Raw genomic sequence first — 17861 nt, 5'->3', positions numbered from 1 at the left:
TGCTTTTCCGGTTGGCAGTCAGTGGCGTGCCACAGGGATCGGTGCTGGGACCTCAACTGTTTACCATATGCCTTGACGATCTGGAGGAAGGGACTGAGTGTAGGGTAACATAGTTTGCAGATGACACAAAGACGAGTGGGAAAGCAAATTGCGTGGACGACGAAGTCTGCAGGGAAATTTGGATAGGCTAACTGAGTGGGTAAGGATCTGGCAGATGGAATATAACATTGGTAAATGCAAGGTTATCCACTTTGAAAAGAATAATATTAAAATGGACTATTATTTAAACGGTGAAAAATTACAACATGCTACTGTGCAGAGGGACCTGGGGGTCCTTGTGCATGAACCACAAAAACTCAGTTTGCAGGTGATCAAGAAGGCAAATGGAATGTTGGCCTTTATCGAGAGAGGGATGGAGTATAAAAGCAGGGAGGTCTTGCTGCAATTGTACAAGGTAACTAGTGAAGCAGCACCTAGAGTACTGTGTACAATTTTGGTCCCCTTATTTAAGAAAGGATATATTAGCTTTGGAGGGACTATAGAGAAGGTTCACCAGGTTGATTGCAGAGATGAGGGGGTTAGCTTATGAAGAGAGATTGAGTAGACTGGGCCTGTACTCGTTAGAGTTTAGAAGGTTGAGGGGAGATCTTAGAGACATTTAAGACAATGAAGGGGCTAGACAGGGTAGAAGTAGCAAGGTTATTTCCACTTAGAATAGAAACAAGAACAAGGGGGCACAGCCTCAAAGTACAGGGGAGTCAATTTAGAACAGAGTTGAGGAGGAACTTCTTCTCACAGAGGGTAGTGAATCTTTGGAATTCTGTGCCCATTGAAGCAGTAGCGGCTACCTTGTTAAATGTGTTTAAGTCACAGATTTTTGACCAATAAGAGAATTAAGAGTTATGGGGAGCAGGCAGGTAACTGGAACTGAACCACCATCAGAACAGCCATGATCTTATTGAATGGCAGAGCGGGCTCGAGGGGCTAGATGGCTTACTCCTCCTATTTATGTACTTACTTTCAGATGTAGCGATCCAAGGGATGAGGGACAATTTGGGGTTGAAGGAAATTAGTATAAGTAAGCAAGTTATATTGGGAGAAATTAATGGTACTTAAACTTCCCAGGACCTGTATTTCAAAGTCCCAGAGTGTTGAAAGGTGTTGCTATAAAAATAGTAGATGCATTGGTGATCATCTTCCAAAATGCTGTAGATTCTGGAATGCTTCCTGAAGATTGAAAGGCAGCAAATGTCAACATACTATTTAAGAATGGAGGGAGAGAGGAAGCATGGAATTATGGACCAGTAGGCCTTGCACTAGTAGTAGGGAGAATGCTAGAATATATTATAAAAGAGAGTCATGATCTGGGCAAAATCAGCATGCATTTATGAATGGGAAATCATGTTAGACAAACTTGTTGGAGTTTATTGAGGATTGACAAAGGAGAGCTGATGGACATAGTGGGTGGAATTTTACAACCTCATCACTCCCGTTTTGCAGCAGGAAAATGTTGTAAAATTGGACATGATGCAACTATTGGGAATGGTGCCTGTTTTTGTGCCCATTCGCATTTTATTAAAAAAATCGGTGCAATCAGGACCCTGCCCAAAACGAGCAAAATGTAGATTTGCATTTTTTGCATTCATCACATTGTAATTAGCAAGCTTCACTCCCAATCATCCCAGTGCACCTGCCTTAACCTGCATAGACCTTCTGAAAATGTGGTTCAGGTGCCTGGACTGCTCTCGGGAGCTATGGCAGGGGCTGTCTCAGCAGTGGTAAAAACACCACTGGACATTTGCAAAACACTGCTAAACACGCAGGAATCCCAGGCTCTAAACTCCCTCAATATCAGTGGACATCTTTCTGAAATGGCAAATGCCTTCAGGACGGTTTACCAGCTGGGTGGTATCCCAGCATATTTTATGGGGGTTCAGGCCAGAGCTATCTATCAGATGCCATCTACAGCTATTGCTTGGTCTGTGTATGAGTTTTTCAAGTACTTCATTAGCAAACATCACCGTGAAAGGTCAACTTACTGAAGTTCATCGAGCCAGCATTGATGCCATAGAAACTTACTTGGACTGCATTACTCCTATCTTTGTTGTTGCACCCTTTTTAATGGCCTCATTTGCTACAGCTGGATCAGGCAGAAAAACACCTCATATAAAAGTCACACCCATGCGCTTGAGCAGAGAGGCTGAGTGAGGAGATAAGTCTGTGCTTTCAAACTGCTGTGTTGTGCTTGGGGGTGAGTTGGTTGGTATTCTTCACGGGGTCCGACTTCAGTCTCTCAGGACAGACCTGGCTCAGAGTACTGACCTTGCTCGGGTCTAAGCACTCTGGGTCCTTATGCTGGTGGGGGAATGGGTTGGAAACTCTTTTTGAAGTGGCAGTGCTGCAGCCTCAGGACTTGTCAAGCAACATGTCTGTGGCCACTACTGCACGGGTTCTGGGTGTCTGTTTGTGAGTGTGGGGGGATAGGGGGAGCCGTGTTGCCATTCTGAGAGATTTGGTGGAGGGGGTATATGGAGTGTGTGACAAGATGGTTTCTGCAATGCAACCCATTGATTTTGCTGTTCTTTTGGTTGCTGCTGGAGATGAGGCGGAGCAGGAGAATGAATTGTGAGCAGAGGAGGCCCAGGCTTTGCCACTTCCAGGAGTACAGAAGAAGCGGAGACCCTGGCAGTTCCGCATGCGAGTGTCCTTCAAGAAAAGAGACAGTGTGACACCTGTTCCATTTGTTGCAGGACCTGGCACCCACTCCCGGTGGCCAAGAAAGTGGCAGCATTCTTCAACTTCTACGCCACCAGGTCCTTCCAGACCGCCAGTGCAGACATTTGTGGCATTTCCCAGCCATCTGTCCACTAGTGTGTCAAGGAGGTCACAGATGCCCTGAATGTCCAGGCTGGCCAGAATATTAAATTTGACCTGGACCAGGCCCATCAAGTCCAGGCTGCAAGATTCGCAGCCATCGCGAGGATGCCGAATGTGCAGGGGGCATTGACTGCACCCTCATTACCCTCAAGGCCCAGGAGGAGAATCCAGTAAGATTCATGAACAGAAAGGACTTCCATTTGATAAATCTGCAGTTGGTGGGTGACCATCAGTGAATATTATGAACGTCTGCGCCAGACATCCCAGCAGCGTGCATGACAGTTTCCTGTTGAGGAGTTCAGACATACTGGAGGCCTTTGTGAAAGGGCCCAGGGTACAGGGATGGCTCTTGGGGGACATGGGGTACCAGCTTCAGACTTGGCTGATAACGCCTGTGCAGAGGCCTGGGACTGATGCGGAGACCCAATGTAATCAGGCCTGTGTAGCCACCTGTTCAATAGTGGGGTGATGTACAGGCCTTCTGAAAATGCAGTTCGGGTGCCTGGACTGCTCTGGTGGGGGCTTCCAGTGTAGCCCCCTGATATTGTCCTGCATTGTGGTTGTGTGCTCTGTGCCCTACACAACTGGCATAGCAATGAGGAGACCTTTTGGAGGACGACATGGAGGCCGATCAGCCAGGCATTGCTAAGGAGGAGACTACCAGCAGAACAAGGAGAAAAGCGGCAATGAGGAGCAACACCAGCCAGGTGCCGGAGGGCTGACAGCAGCAAAGATCAGGCATGCGAGGGAGGCCCTGAATGCCACACGCTTTGGTCACTAGGGGGCTGTGTGTTGCTGCACATGGGTTCCATTCCCACCCCTACTCGCCATCCCCCACCTTGGAGTCCTACAATCTCCTGCAACATTGGGACACCAGTATGGTGGACCTGGGTGCATTGTGTTAGCGAGTTTCTGTTTCTGGCAGGACTCACTGTGCGCTAGTGTGATGATGCTTTTGATGTACATAAGAACATAAGAAATAGGAGCAGGAGTAGGCCATCTAGCCCTTCGAGCCTGCCCCGCCATTCAATAAGATCATGGCTGATCTGTCGTGGCTCAGTTCCACTTTCCCGCCCTCTCCCCATAACCCTTAATCCCCTCTCTTATCAAGAACCCATCAACCCGCTTCTTAAAAATATTTAGCGAGGCAGCCTCCACCACTTAAACGGGCAGAGAATTCCAGAGATTCACCACCCTTTGAGTGAAGAAGTTCCTCCTCAACTCCGTTCTAAACCGCCTCCCCTTTATCTTGAGGCTGTGCCCCCTAGTCCTACTGTCTTTTTTGAGCGGGAAGAGTCTCTCCACCTCTATCCTATCCATCCCATTCATCATCTTATACGTCTCAATGAGATCTCCCCTCATTCTTCTAAACTCTAACGAGTACAAGCCTAGTTTATTCAGCCTCTCCTCATAGCTTAATCCCCTCAACTCCGGTATCAGCCTAGTAAACCTCCTCTGCACTCCCTCCAGGGCCAAAATATCCTTGCGCAGGTGCGGCGCCCAAAACTGCACACAGTACTCCAGCTGCGGCCTCACCAATGCCCTATACAGCTGCAGCAAGACCTCCCTACTTTTATATTCAATCCCCCTCGCTATGAAGGCCAGCATCCCATTCGCCTTCCTGACCACCTGCTGCACCTGCAAGCTGGGTTTTTGCGACTCATGCACAAGGACCCCGAGGTCCCTCTGCACCGTCGCCTGCTGCAGTTTTTCGCCACGTAAGTAATAGTTCTTCCTACCAAAGTGGACCACCTCACACTTGCCAACATTAAATTCCATTTGCCATTTCCTGGCCCATTCGCCCAGCCTATCTAGATCCTTCTGCAGACTCTCCACACCCTCCGCACAATTTGCCTTTCCCCCAATCTTGGTGTCATCAGCAAATTTCGACACCCTACACTCGGTTCCCTCCTCCAGATCATCTATATAAATGGTAAATAGCTGAGGCCCCAGCACCGACCCCTGGGGCACCCCACTAGTCACCAACCGCCAATCCGAATAGCACCCATTGACCCCCACTCTCTGCCTCCTATTTGACAACCAATCCTCTATCCACGCTAACACCCTACCCACAACTCCATGTCCCCTGACCTTCTGCAATAACCTCTTGTGAGGTACCTTGTCAAACGCCTTCTGAAAATCCAGAAAGACCACATCCACCGGCTCTCCTCTATCCACTGCCCTAGACACATCCTCATAGAACTCCAGTAAATTTGTCAGACACGACTTCCCTTTAATGAAACCGTGTTGCGTCCGCCCTATCAAGCAATTCCCTTCAAGATGCCTCGCAATTTCCTCCTTAATGACGGATTCTAACATTTTACCTACCACAGACGTTAAACTAACCGGCCTATAATTCCCCGCCTTTTGCCTGGCACCCTTCTTAAACAATGGCGTAACATTAGCCGTTTTCCAATCTTCCGGCACTTCCCCGGAATCCAGCGACGTCTGGAAAATAACCACCAAGGCATCCACTATAACCTCCGCCATTTCTTTCAGAACCCTCGGATGCATTCCATCCGGTCCTGGGGACTTGTCCACAATCAGCCCCTCATAAACTAGTCTAACTTCAATCTGAGTTCCGCATGCCCGCCAGCACTTGGGCCCATGTATGGGTGATGGGTAAGGGAGCACCAAAGCCCCATGCAGGCCCCCAGAGGAGGTGGGATGAGGAGAGAGGGGGGAGATATCTCTCGTGGGTTCTGGGGATGCCATGGCAGATGCTGTAAGATGCTGCCAATGCGTGCCACCCACTGTGGCCAGTGACTTATTTGAGTGCCTTGATTTTCCCAGTAGCAGTGCGTTGAGGGGTTTTCCCCACTGACATCAACATGCAGGGTCCCTCCGGTGACCATTGGAGTAAATACATTCCTGTAGTAGCTAATTAGAGACAAGTTAGTCACAGGTGTGGAGTGAAATAAGATTTATTGTTGCCAATAAAAGTGCTTTCAAAATAGGGGATAATATAGAAATATGTGAAGGTGAGACTTAAGTGCCCAAATATTCTATCTACCTAGTGTTCCCCTACCTTAGTGCTGCTATGACTTCCTAACCTTACATGGCCTACCACGATGTCTCAGTGTCTATCGGAAGTGGAGGAGGCCAGCTGCCTACCACACCCCATGGCCTGTGATGCCCTTGGCAATTGTCCTCTGCAGGGCCTGGATCCTGAGAGCTCTGGCCAGCTTCAAGATGTCAGGGATGTATCCAAGTCACCCTCTTCATCCGGATGCCCTGATGTCAGGAAGGGGGAGGTCAGAAGGCAAGGCCACAGTCTCCTGGCTGGAAGGACCTGGCATGGGCTCAAGCCCTTCTTCCTCCCTCAGAGTTCCTGTGGGCCTTGGGTCAGTCCATGGGACAGCGGTACTTCTGCACTGAGGTCCAGAAGCTCCAGTGTCTCTTGACTCTGCCAGTCTTGGAGGACTACTTGTGTTCTTGCCATGGAGGATGAGCCCTCTGCGATGGTCCTATGAATTGGAGGCCACCTGTCAATGGCAACAGCAAGTGCCCTCTGAGACTGGGCCACGCTCTGCAGCCCCTCAGCCAAGACCATCTGTGACTGGGCAATGTTCTCGAGGGCTGCAGCCATAGCCCGCTGTGTGTCAACGCTGTTCCAATGGATCTCCTGCAAGCTCTCGAGCCCTCACCAGGGGCCGCAAACTCCAGAAGCTTGTTCAGTCCCTCAGCTGTGGCCTGCTGTGACTCGGCCATGGCCCATTTGGGATTCCGTTGTGGCCTGCTGTGACTTGGTCATCGTTTAGACCCTGCCACTCATGGTGAGGATTTCCTGACCCAGGCTTTCCATTGTAGACATCAGTGTTGGTTTGGGAACTATGCAAGATGTACAATAGCTGATCTGCATGAAAGCTTTGGGACACTTCCCAGCAGCATCGCAGTTGATCCAGTGTGGCCGTCAGCCCCTCCTGCATTCCCTGGCTCTGTTGCTTCATTTCCAGCAGCTGAGGTGAGGGCGAAGTGATCTGAGGCCAGCTGAGTCCTCACATCCAGCAGGCCCCTACGTGTCAGAGACCTCAAATGTTCTCTCCTCCACCCAATGTACATTATCAGATGTGTTGTGCTCACCAGAGAGTGACCCAGAAGCCTCATCACTAACTTGACCCACTGAGGTGAGTGTCTGTAGGATGGTGAACTGAGGTGGAAGCTGAAGCATAACTGGTGTTGGCCTCAGAGTTCCCTTCATCAGCTTTTCCAGGGAGTCTTCCAAGCTGTTAGGTGCAGGATGGGTGGGAGCAGCAGTGGGGGCCACGATGCCAGATGGCCTGGGCGCATTGGGGCCTCTTCCTGCAACACACGGCTCGAGGTTAAGTGCAAGAGTGGGAAGAGAATCAGGGCTGCATGCAATTTACTTGAGATTTCTCTAACAAGTGGAGGATCGGCAAGTGCTTACTCCTATGGTCCCAACATTGACTGGGACAGCCACAGTATTAGAGGGTTGGATGGAGAGAAATTTGTTGAGTGTATTCAGGAGGAATTTCTCAATCAGTATGTGAATGGCCTAACTAGAGAGGGGGCAAAACTTGACCTTTGGGAAATAAGGAAGGGCAGGTGACAGAACAGTTAGTGAGGGATCACTTTGGGACCAGTGACCATAATTCTGTTGGTTTCAAGATAGTTATGGAGATTGATAGGCCTGACTCAAAAGTTAAAATTCTAAATTGAGGCAAGGCCAATTTACATGGTATCAGGCAGGAACTTTCAAAAGTTAATTGGAGGAGTCTGTGGGAAGGAAAAGGAATGTCTGGTAAGTGGCATGCTTTCAAAAGTGTGTTAACCAGGGTTCAGGGTAAACACATTCCTCTTAGAGTGAAGGGTGAGGCTGGCAGAAGTCAGAGACCCTGGATGATGGCTCAGGATATTAGGCCCTGGCCAAGAAGAAGGAAGAGGCACATTGCACGCATAGGCACCTGGGATCAAGTGACAGTACAGCACAGGAAACAGGCCCTTTGGCCCTCCAAGCCCATGCCGCTCATTGATCCAACTAGACCATTCGTTTGTATCCTTCCATTCCCAGTCTGCTTATGTGACTATCCAGGTAAGTCTTAAACAATGCCAGCGTGTCTGCCTCCACCACCCTACTTGGCAGTGCATTCCAGGCCCCCCACCACCCTCTGTAAAAAAAAAAAAGTCCCTCTGACATCGAGTTATACCTCACCCCTCACCTTGAGCCCGTGACCCCTCATGATCGTCACCTGGGAGAAAGCTTCCCACTGTTCACCCTACCTATACACTTCATAATTTTGTACACCTCTATTAGGTTCCCCTCATTCTCTGTCTTTTCAGGGAGAACAACCCCAGTTTACTCAATCTCTCCTCATAGCTAAGACCCTCCATACCAGGCAACATCCTGGTAAACCATCTCTGCGCTCCCTCTAAAGCCTCCACGTCCTTCTGGTAGTGCGGCGACCAGTACTGACGCAGTACTCCAAATGTGGCTTAACCAGCGTTCTATACAGCTGCAACATCAGACTCCAGCTTTTATACTCTATACCCTGTCCTGTAAAGGCAAGCATGCCATTTCTGAGACTTGGATAGAGCAGGGTCAGGAATGGATGTTGCAGGTTCCGGGGTACAAATGCTTTAGTCGGAGTAGAGAAGAAGGTAGAAGGGGGGGTGGGGTAGCATTGCTAGTCAAGGACTGTATCACAGTGTCGGAGAGAAAGTTTGATGAGGACTTGTCAGTTGAGGTAGTATGGGCGGAGATTAGAAATAGGAGAGGAGAGGTCACCCTGTTGGGAGTCTTTTATAGACCTCCTAAAAGTTCTAGAGAGGTTGAGGAAAGGATTGCGGAGACAATCCTGGTTAGGAGTGAAAGTAATAGGGTAATTGTTATGGGGGACTTTAACTTTACGAATATTGATTGGAGTTGCTATAGTTCTAGCTCGCTAGAGGGGTCAGTGTTTGTACAAAGCGTGCAGGAAGGTTTTTTGTCTCAGTATGTAGACAGGCCAACTAGAGGTGAGGCTATATTGGATTTGGTGCTGGGAAATGAGCCAGACCAGGTGCTAGACTTGGAAGTTGGTGTGCATTTTGGTGATAGTGACCACAATTCGGTTACGTTCACCTTAGTGATGGGAAGAGATAGGCGTGAACCTCGGGTCAGCAATTTTAGCTGGGGTAAGGGCGATTATGAGGCTATCAGGAGTGAATTAGGAAGCATGGATTGGATTAGGGGATTACAGGGACTGGGAACATCTGAAATGTGGAATTTTTTCAAGGAGCAGCTACTGCGAGTCCTTGATAGGTATGTCCCTGTCAGGCATGGTGGATTTGGTAGATCTAGGGAACCGTGGTGCACTAAAAGAGTTGAGTCGATGGTTAAAAAGAAAAAGGAGGCTTATGTTCGGATGAGATTGGAGGGCTCAGATAGTGCACTAGAAAGCTTTAGATTGGCTAGGAGGGAGTTGAAGAGTGAGTTGAGAAGGGCTAAAAGAGGACATGAGAAGACTTTGGCTGATAGGATTAAGGAGAATCCTAAGGCGTTCTATAAGTATGTCAAGAACAGAAGGTTGGTCAGGGCAAGATTAGGGCCAGTTACAGACAGCAGGGGGAAGTTGTGTGTGGAACCGGAGGAGATTGGAGAAGTATTGAACCAATATTTCTCTTCGGTGTTCACGCAGGGGGACATGAATATAGCTGAGGAGGACATTGGGTTGCAGGGGTGTAAAATAGACAGTATTACGGTTGATAAAGAGGATGTGCTGGAAATTCTTGAGGGGCTGAAAATAGATAAGTCCCCTGGTCCGGATGGGATCTACCCTAGGATTCTCTGGGAGGCTAGAGAGGTGATTGCAGAGCCTCTGGCTCAGATCTTCAGGTCGTCATTGGTCTCTGGTGTAGTCCCGGAGGATTGGAGGATAGCGAATGTTGTCCCATTGTTTAAGAAGGGGAACAGAGACTTTGCCGGGAATTATAGACCGGTGAGTCTTACTTCTGTTGTGGGCAAGGTTTTAGAAAAAATTATTAGGGATAGGATTTATAGTTATTTGGAGTGTAATGAATTGATTAGAAATAGTCAGCATGGTTTTGTAGCGGGTAGGTCGTGCCTTACTAACCTTATTGAGTTTTTTGAGAAGGTGACCAAAGAGGTGGATGGGGGTAAGGCAGTTGACGTGGTATACATGGATTTTAGTAAGGCGTTCGATAAGGTTCACCATGGTAGGCTTCTGCAGAAAATGCAGATGTATGGGATTGTGGGTAATCTAGGAAGTTGGATCAGGAATTGGCTATCAGATAGGAGACAGAGGGTGGTGGTGGATGGTAAATATTCATCATGGAGTGCAGTTACGAGTGGTGTGCCTCAGGGATCTGTTTTGGGGCCACTGTTGTTTGTAATTTTTATTAATGATCTGGATGAGGGTATAGTTGGGTGGATTAGTAAATTTGCTGATGACACCAAAGTTGGAGGTGTGGTAGATAGTGAGGAAGGGTGTCATAGTCTGCAGGGAGACTTAGATAGGTTGCAGAGCTGGGCCGAGAGGTGGCGGATGGAATTTAATGCGGAGAAGTGTGAGGTAATTCACTTTGGTAGGAGCAACAGATGTGTCGAGTATAGGGCTAACGGGAGGACTTTGAATAGTGTGGATGAACAGAGGGATCTAGGTGTGTGTGTACATAGATCCCTGAAAGTTGGGAATCAAGTAGATAAGGTTGTCAAGAAGGCGTACGGTGTCTTGGCGTTTATTGGTAGGGGGATTGAATTTAGGAGTCGCAGTGTAATGTTGCAACTGTACACTACTCTAGTGCGGCCGCACTTGGAGTACTGTGTGCAGTTCTGGTCCCCGCATTACAAGAAGGATGTGGAGGCGTTGGAGAGGGTGCAGAGGAGGTTTACTAGGATGTTGCCTGGTATGGTGGGGAGGTCCTATGAGGAGAGACTGAGGGATCTAGGGTTGTTTTCGTTGGGAAGAAGGCGGCTAAGAGGGGATCTTATTGAAACATATAAGATGATTAGAGGTTTAGATAGGGTGGATAGTGATAGCCTTTTTCCTCGGATGGAGAAAGCTAGCACGAGGGGGCATGACTTTAAATTAAGGGGGGGTAGCTACAGGACGGATGTCAGGGGTAGGTTCTTTACCCAGCGGGTGGTGAGGGATTGGAATGCCCTGCCTGCTGCAGTTGTAGATGCGTCTAGTTTGGGGGCGTTTAAGAGATCTCTGGATAGGTTTATGGACGAAAAGGGATTGGTATAGGCTAGTGGGTCATTGTTTTTGTAACTGGTCGGCGCAACATCGTGGGCCGAAGGGCCTGTTCTGCGCTGTAATGTTCTATGTTCTATGTTCTATATGCCGCCTTCACCACCACCTCCACCTGTGCTGCCACCTTCAAGGATTTGTGGACTTGCACACCCAGGTCCCTCTGTGTTCCTATACTCTTGATGGCTTTGCCATTTATTGTATAGCTCCCCCCTACATTAGTTCTTTCAAAATGCATCACTTCGCATTTATCTGGATTAAGTTCCATCTGCCATTTCTCTGCCCAATTTTCCAGCCTATCTATATCCTGCTGTATTGTCCAACAGTGTTTATTGCTATCTGCAAGTCCAGCCATCTTCGTGTCATCCGCAAACTTGCTGATAACACCGTTTACACCTTCTTCCAAATCATTTACATATATCACAAATAGCAGAGGTCCCAGTACAGAGCCCTGCGGAACACCACTGGTCACAGACCTCCAGCCGGACAAAAGACCCTTCAACTGCTATCTCCTGTGGCCAAGCCAATTCTCTACCCATCTAGCCACCTCTCCTTGTATCCCATGAGCCTTAATGTTCTTAACCAACTTGCCATGAGGGACTTTGTCAAACGTCTTATTGAAATCCATATAGGTGACATCCACGGCCTTTCCTTCGTCAACCGTTTTCTGTCACCTCAAAATACTTCACCAAATTTGTAAGGCATGACTTCCCTCTTACAAAACTGTTTGTCACTAATGAGATTGTTCCCTTCTAAATGCACATACATCCTATCTCTAAGAATCCTCTCCAACAACTTCCCTACCACAGACATCAAGCTCACTGGCCTGTAATTACCCGGGTTATCCCTACTACCCTTCTTAAATAACGGTACCCCATTTGCTATTCTCCAATCCCCGGAACTCACCTGTGCCCAGAGTATAGGGGGTGTAGGAGTAGAGTTAGGAGAGAAATCAGGAGGGCAAAAAGGGGACATGAAATTGTTTTGGCAGATAAGGCAAAGGAGAATACAAAGAGCTTCAACAAATGCATGAAGGGCAGAAGAGTAATAAGGGAGAGAGTAGGGCTCTTAAGGATCAACAAGGTCATCTATGTGCAAATCCACGAGATGGATGAGATCCGAAATGAATATTTCTCATCAGTATTTACTGTTGAGAAAAGCATGGATGTTAGGGAACTTGGGGAAATAGTGATGTCTTGAGGAGTGCACATATTACAGGGAAGGTGGTGCTGGAAGTCTTGAAGCACATCAAGGTACATAAATCCCTGGGACCTGATGCAGTCTATCCCAGGACGTTGTGGGAGGCTAGGGAGGAAACTGTGGGTTCCCTAGCTGAGATATTTGAATCATAGTCATGGGTGAGGCGCTTGAAGATTGGAAAATGACAAATGTTGTGCCTCTGTTTAAAAAGAGCTGCATGGAAAAGCCTGGGAACGACAGGCCAGTGAGCTTCATATCTGTGGTGGGTAAATTGTTGGAAGGTGTTTTGCGAGACAGGATCTGCGGAAATTTAGAGATGCAAGGACTGATTAGGGATTTGTGAGTGAAAAATCATGTCTGTCAAATTTGACTGAATTTTTTGAAGGAGTAACCTAGAAGGTAGATGAGGGAAGTGCAGTTGATGTTGTCTACATGCACTTTAGCAAGGACCTTGACAAGGTACTGCATGGTAGGTTGTTGCATAAAGTTAAATCTCACGGGATCCAGGGTGTGGTATCTAAATGGATACAAAATTGGCTTCTTGACAGAAGCCAAAGGGTAGTTGTAGAGAGTTGTTTTTCAAACTGGAGGTCTGTGACCAGCGGTGTGCCTCATGGATCTGCTGGGCCCACTCTTTTTGTCATTTATATTAATGATTTGAATGAGAATATCGGGGGCATGGTTTGCAGATGACACCAAGATTGGTAGCATAGTGGACAGTGAAGAAAGTTATCTCCAATGGCAACAGGATTTTGATCAATTGGGCCAGTGGGCTGACAGTTGATAGATGGAGTTTAATTTAGACAAATGCGAGGTGATGCATTTTGGTAGATTGAAACAGGGCAGGACTTAGTTAACGGTACGGCACTGGGGAGAGATACAACAGAGATCTAGGAGTACATGTCCATAGCTCCTTGAAAGTAGAGTCATAGGTGGACAGAATGGCGAAGAAGGCATTCGGTGTGCTTGGTTTTATCAGTCAGAACATTGAATACAAGAATTGAGACGTCTTGTCAAAGTTGTACAAGACATTGGTAAGGCCATACTTGGAATACTGTGTGCAATTCTGGTCACCCTATTATAGAAAGGATATTATTAAACCAGAAAGAGCGCAGAAAAGATTTACTAGGATGCTACCAAGACTTGATGCATTGAGTTATGAGGAGAGGCTGAATAGACTGGGACTTTTTTCTCTAGCGCGTAGGAGGCTGAAGAGTGATCTTATAGAGGTCTATAAAATAATGAGGGGCATAGACAAGTCAATATCTTTTCCCAAGGTAGGGGAGTCTAAAACTAGAGGGCGTAGGTTTAAGGTGAAAAGGGAGAGATACAAAAGTGTCCAGAGTGGCAATTTTTCACACAGAATGATGAGTGTCTGGAACAAGCTGCCAAGGTAGTAGTAGAGATGGGTACAATTTCATTTTTTAAAAAGCATTTAGATAGTTACAGGGGTATGATGGGTATAGAGGGATATGGGCCAAATGCAAGCAATTGGGATAGGCTTAGGGGTTTTTAAAAAAAGGGCGGCATGGACAAGTTGGGCCAAATGACCTGTTTCCATGCTGTAAACCTCTGATCCAGCCCGACCATGCTGTTGCTAATGATCCTCATCTCCGCCTCTGCTGCAAGCTTCAGTGCTTGCTGCTCAAAGAGGGTGAGGACCCAGATTTCAGGCACACCACCCCCCTGTCTTTGCCCTCTCCTGGCAATTATGGGCATTCTTCTGCTGTGGAGACAGAAGGAGCCCTGAAAAATCTGATGGCACGACTTCTGCAGGGCTTCAGAGTGGTTGTCAGAAAGCAAGAGTTGTGATACTCTTGCGGGGATGGGGGGGAGAAGGGAGGTGCCTTGGAGACGGGTTGCAAGCATGCAGAAGATGGGGAATCTGGCAGTCATTTACGGGGAAAATGCTACCCATACTCACCCTTGCTGCCCAGATGAGATCATTCAATTTCTTGTGACACTGCTTTCCAGTTCTCCAGGTCAGTGCCCTAACACTAACGCATGCTACCACTGCCTGCCAGGCTGTTTCCATCCCTTCCTCTGGGGTGGGGGGAAGAGGGTGTCCCGTCTTGCCTCCACTGCTTCCAGCAACGTGGCCTGTTCTGCATTCAAAAAATGGGGAGCTTTCTTCCTGGACGCCATTTTTTCCTGCACTGCCTGCCTGTTTGTCCACCCATAGGAGTTTTTATTGGAGCTGTCCCTTGTTCGGGCAGATTAGTTGTCCCGAACAAGGAACAGCAGGCAGTTGCTCATTGTCACGAGTCACGTGCTCATTGAAGCATTCCAGTGAATTTAATGCAATTTGGCTTGTTAGCATGGGAGGGGGAAGCCAAGTCACCACTTGGTGTGCTGATTGCGGAAGAAAGTGAGGGGAGGGAGCGGGGGGGCGGCGGAGAATTTGTGCCTGTGATGAATCTGTGATGATTGGGGCAGGGAGGAGAGAGAGAGGGTTATGCCAGTCAGTCATCAGAGCTGGGGGGGTTGATGAGGGGGCCTTATGCAAGGGGAGCTGGCGGCGGTGGTGGTCAGTAATGTTGAGGGGTCTCTGATGTCCGTATAGAGGAGGAGGGGGGTGTTCTGCCCAGAGAGCTGCTTTTTTCTGCTTTTCCTACGCGTGTGCAATTTGCGGCTCCAATCTAAGCTGCTGGTTATCTGGCGAATTATGCACCGCCCTCTGCCTCTAGCAGCTAGCAATGGTCTAGCTCACTTTCTCAAAGAATGAGTGCATTTGATTGGGTGTGAAAACTTGCTCGAAAAATTGGATCAGGAACTCTCTCCCATTTTCAAGCAAGCTGGACACAAAATATCAAAATTCCACCCGGTATATTTGGATTTTTAGAAGGCTTTTAATAAAGTCTACCACAAGAGATTGGTTACCAAAATAAAAGCATGTGGGACAGAAAGTGATATAAGGCATGGATTAAGGACTAGATAACAGGCAGAAAAAAGAGTTGGGTCATTCTCTCACTGGCAGGCAGTGAATTACCACAAGGATCAGTATTTGGGCCCCAGTTGTTCACAATAGATATCAATGATTTAGATGTGGGGACCAAAATATAATATAAAATTTGCAGCTGATATGAAGCTCGGCAGTAATGTGTACTGTGAAGATGATGTAAAGTGGCTACTTTGGACAGGCATGGCGAGTAAGAGATGGAAAAGTGGTAGGACTGGAGGGTCTTGATGACATTACTGTTACTAGAGAGGCGGTGCTCGACAGACTGGAGGGAATGATTGTGGACCAGTCGCCAGGACCGGATGGAATGCGTCCGAGGGTTCTGAAAGAAATGGCGGAGGTGGTAGTGGATGCCTTGGTGGTTATTTTCCAGACATCGCTGGATTCCGGGGAAGTGCCGTAAGATTGGAAAACGGCTAATGTTACGCCGTTGTTTAAGAAGGGTGCCAGGCAAAAGGCAGGGAATTATAGGCCGGTTAGTTTAACGTCTGTTGTAGGTAAAATGTTAGAATCCGTCATCAAGGAGGAAATAGCGAGGCATCTTGAGGGGAATTGCTTGATAGAGCAGACGCAGCACGGTTTCGTTAAAGGGAAGTCGTGTCTGACCAATTTACTGGAGTTCTATGAGGATGTGTCTAGGGCGGTGGATAGAGGAGAGCCGGTGGATGTGGTCTTTCTTGATTCTCAGAAGGCGTTTGACAAGGTACCTCAAGGGGTTATTGCAGAAGGTTGGGGACATGGAGTTGGGGGTAGGGTGTTAGCGTGGATAGAGGATTGGTTGTCAAATAGGAGGCAGAGAGTGGGGGTCAACGGGTGCTATTCGGATTGGCGGATGGTGACTAGTGGAGTGCCCCAGGGGTCGGTGCTGGGGCCTCAGCTATTTACCATTTATATAGATGATCTGGAGGAGGGAACCAAGTGTATGGTATCGAAATTTGCTGATGACACCAAGATTGGTGGAACGGCAAATTGTGTGGAGGGTGTGGAGAGTCTACAGAAGGATCTAGACAGGCTGAGCGAATGGGCCAGGAACTGGCAAATGGAATTTAATGTTGGCAAGTGCGAGGTGGTCCACTTTGGTAGGAATAATGGTAGGAAGGATTATTACTTACGTGGTGAAAAACTGCAGCAGGCGACGGTGCAGAGGGACCTTGGGGTCCTTGCGCTTGAGTCGCAAAAACCCAGCTTGCAGGTGCAGCAGGTGGTCAGGAAGGCGAATGGGATGCTGGCCTTCACAGCGAGGGGGATTGAATATAAAAGTAGGGAGGTTTTGCTGCAGCTGTATAGGGCATTGGTGAGGCCACAGCTGGAGTACTGTTTTGGGCGCCGTACTTACGCAAGGATATTTTGGCCTTGGAGGGAGTGCAGAGGAGGTTTACTAGGCTGATGCCGGAGTTGAGGGGGTTGAGCTATGAGGAGAGGCTGAATAAACTAGGCTTGAACTCGTTAGAGTTTGGAAGAATGAGGGGAGATCTCATTGAGACGTATAAGATGATGAATGGGATGGATAGGATAGAGGTGGAGAGACTCTTCCCGCTCAGAAAGGATAGTAGGACTAGGGGGCACAGCCTCAAGATAAAGGGGGGGCGGTTTAGAACGGAGTTGAGGAGGAACTTCTTCACTCAAAGGGTGGTGAATCTCTGGAATTCTCTGCCTGTTGAAGTGGTGGAGGCTGCCTCGCTAAATATTTTTAAGACGCGGGTTGATGGGTTTTTGATAAGAGAGGGGATTAAGGGTTATGGGGAGAGGGCGGGAAAGTGGAACTGAGCCACGACAGATCAGCCATGATCTTATTGAATGGCGGGGCAGGCTCGAAGGGCTAGATGGCCTACTCCTGCTCCTATTTCTTATGTTCTTATGTGAGCAAGAACATGGCAGATGGAATATGCTGTGGAAAATGTGAAATAATCTACTTTGGTAGAAGGAACAGATGTGCATAGTATTTCCTAAATGGTAAGAAATTAGAAAATAAAAATGTACAGAGAGACCTGGGTGTCCTTGTTCATGAGTCACGAGACCAATGTGCAGATGCAACAAGCTATTAGGAAGGCTAATGGAATGTTAGCCTTTATCGCAAGAGGATTTGAGTACAGGAATAGTGCATGAAAGCTTGGTTACGCTGTACCTTAGTGTCTAAAGATGTGTGGGTTGGGTGATTAGCCATAGTAAATGGCAGTATTACAAGGATAAGGACTGGGGATGGGCTGGGCCTGGATAAGATGCTCTTTCGAAGGGTCAGTGCAGATGCAATGGCCCAAATAGCCGCCTTCTGCACTGTTGAGTATCTTTGGTTCTGTGTGCAGTTTTGGTCCCTTCACATCAGAAAGGATATTATTGCCATAGAGGGAGTGCAATCAAGATTCACCAGACTTGTTCCAGGGGTGGCAGGATTGTTTTATGTAGAGTTTGGGCAAACTAGAACTGTGTTCTCCAGAGTTTCGGAGCATGAGAGGTGATCTCATTGCAACCTACAAAATAAGGAATAGACAGAGTAGATGCAGGTAAGATGTTTCCTAATGTTGGGAAGTCAAGAACCAGGGGCACAATTTCAAAATGGGTAATGCCACTTAGAACGAAATGAGGAGAAATTTCTTTACGGTTGTGAATCTTTG

The 17861-nt window shown here is 47.9% G+C and overlaps 1 protein-coding gene across 1 annotated transcript in view; it reads left to right on the top strand.

Moving 5' to 3' along the window:
* Positions 1-17861, top strand: part of avl9 (AVL9 homolog (S. cerevisiase)) — a 167109-nt gene that overhangs the window by 107143 nt on the left and 42105 nt on the right. The window lies entirely within an intron of this gene.

The sequence above is a fragment of the Carcharhinus amblyrhynchos genome, chromosome 8 (genome assembly GCF_965287045.1).
Source record: "Carcharhinus amblyrhynchos chromosome 8, sCarAmb.v2.hapA, whole genome shotgun sequence".
Classification (NCBI taxonomy): domain Eukaryota; kingdom Metazoa; phylum Chordata; class Chondrichthyes; order Carcharhiniformes; family Carcharhinidae; genus Carcharhinus; species Carcharhinus amblyrhynchos.
The sequence above is the reverse complement of the archived record's forward strand: the minus strand, read 5'-3'. Positions and strand labels throughout refer to the sequence as shown.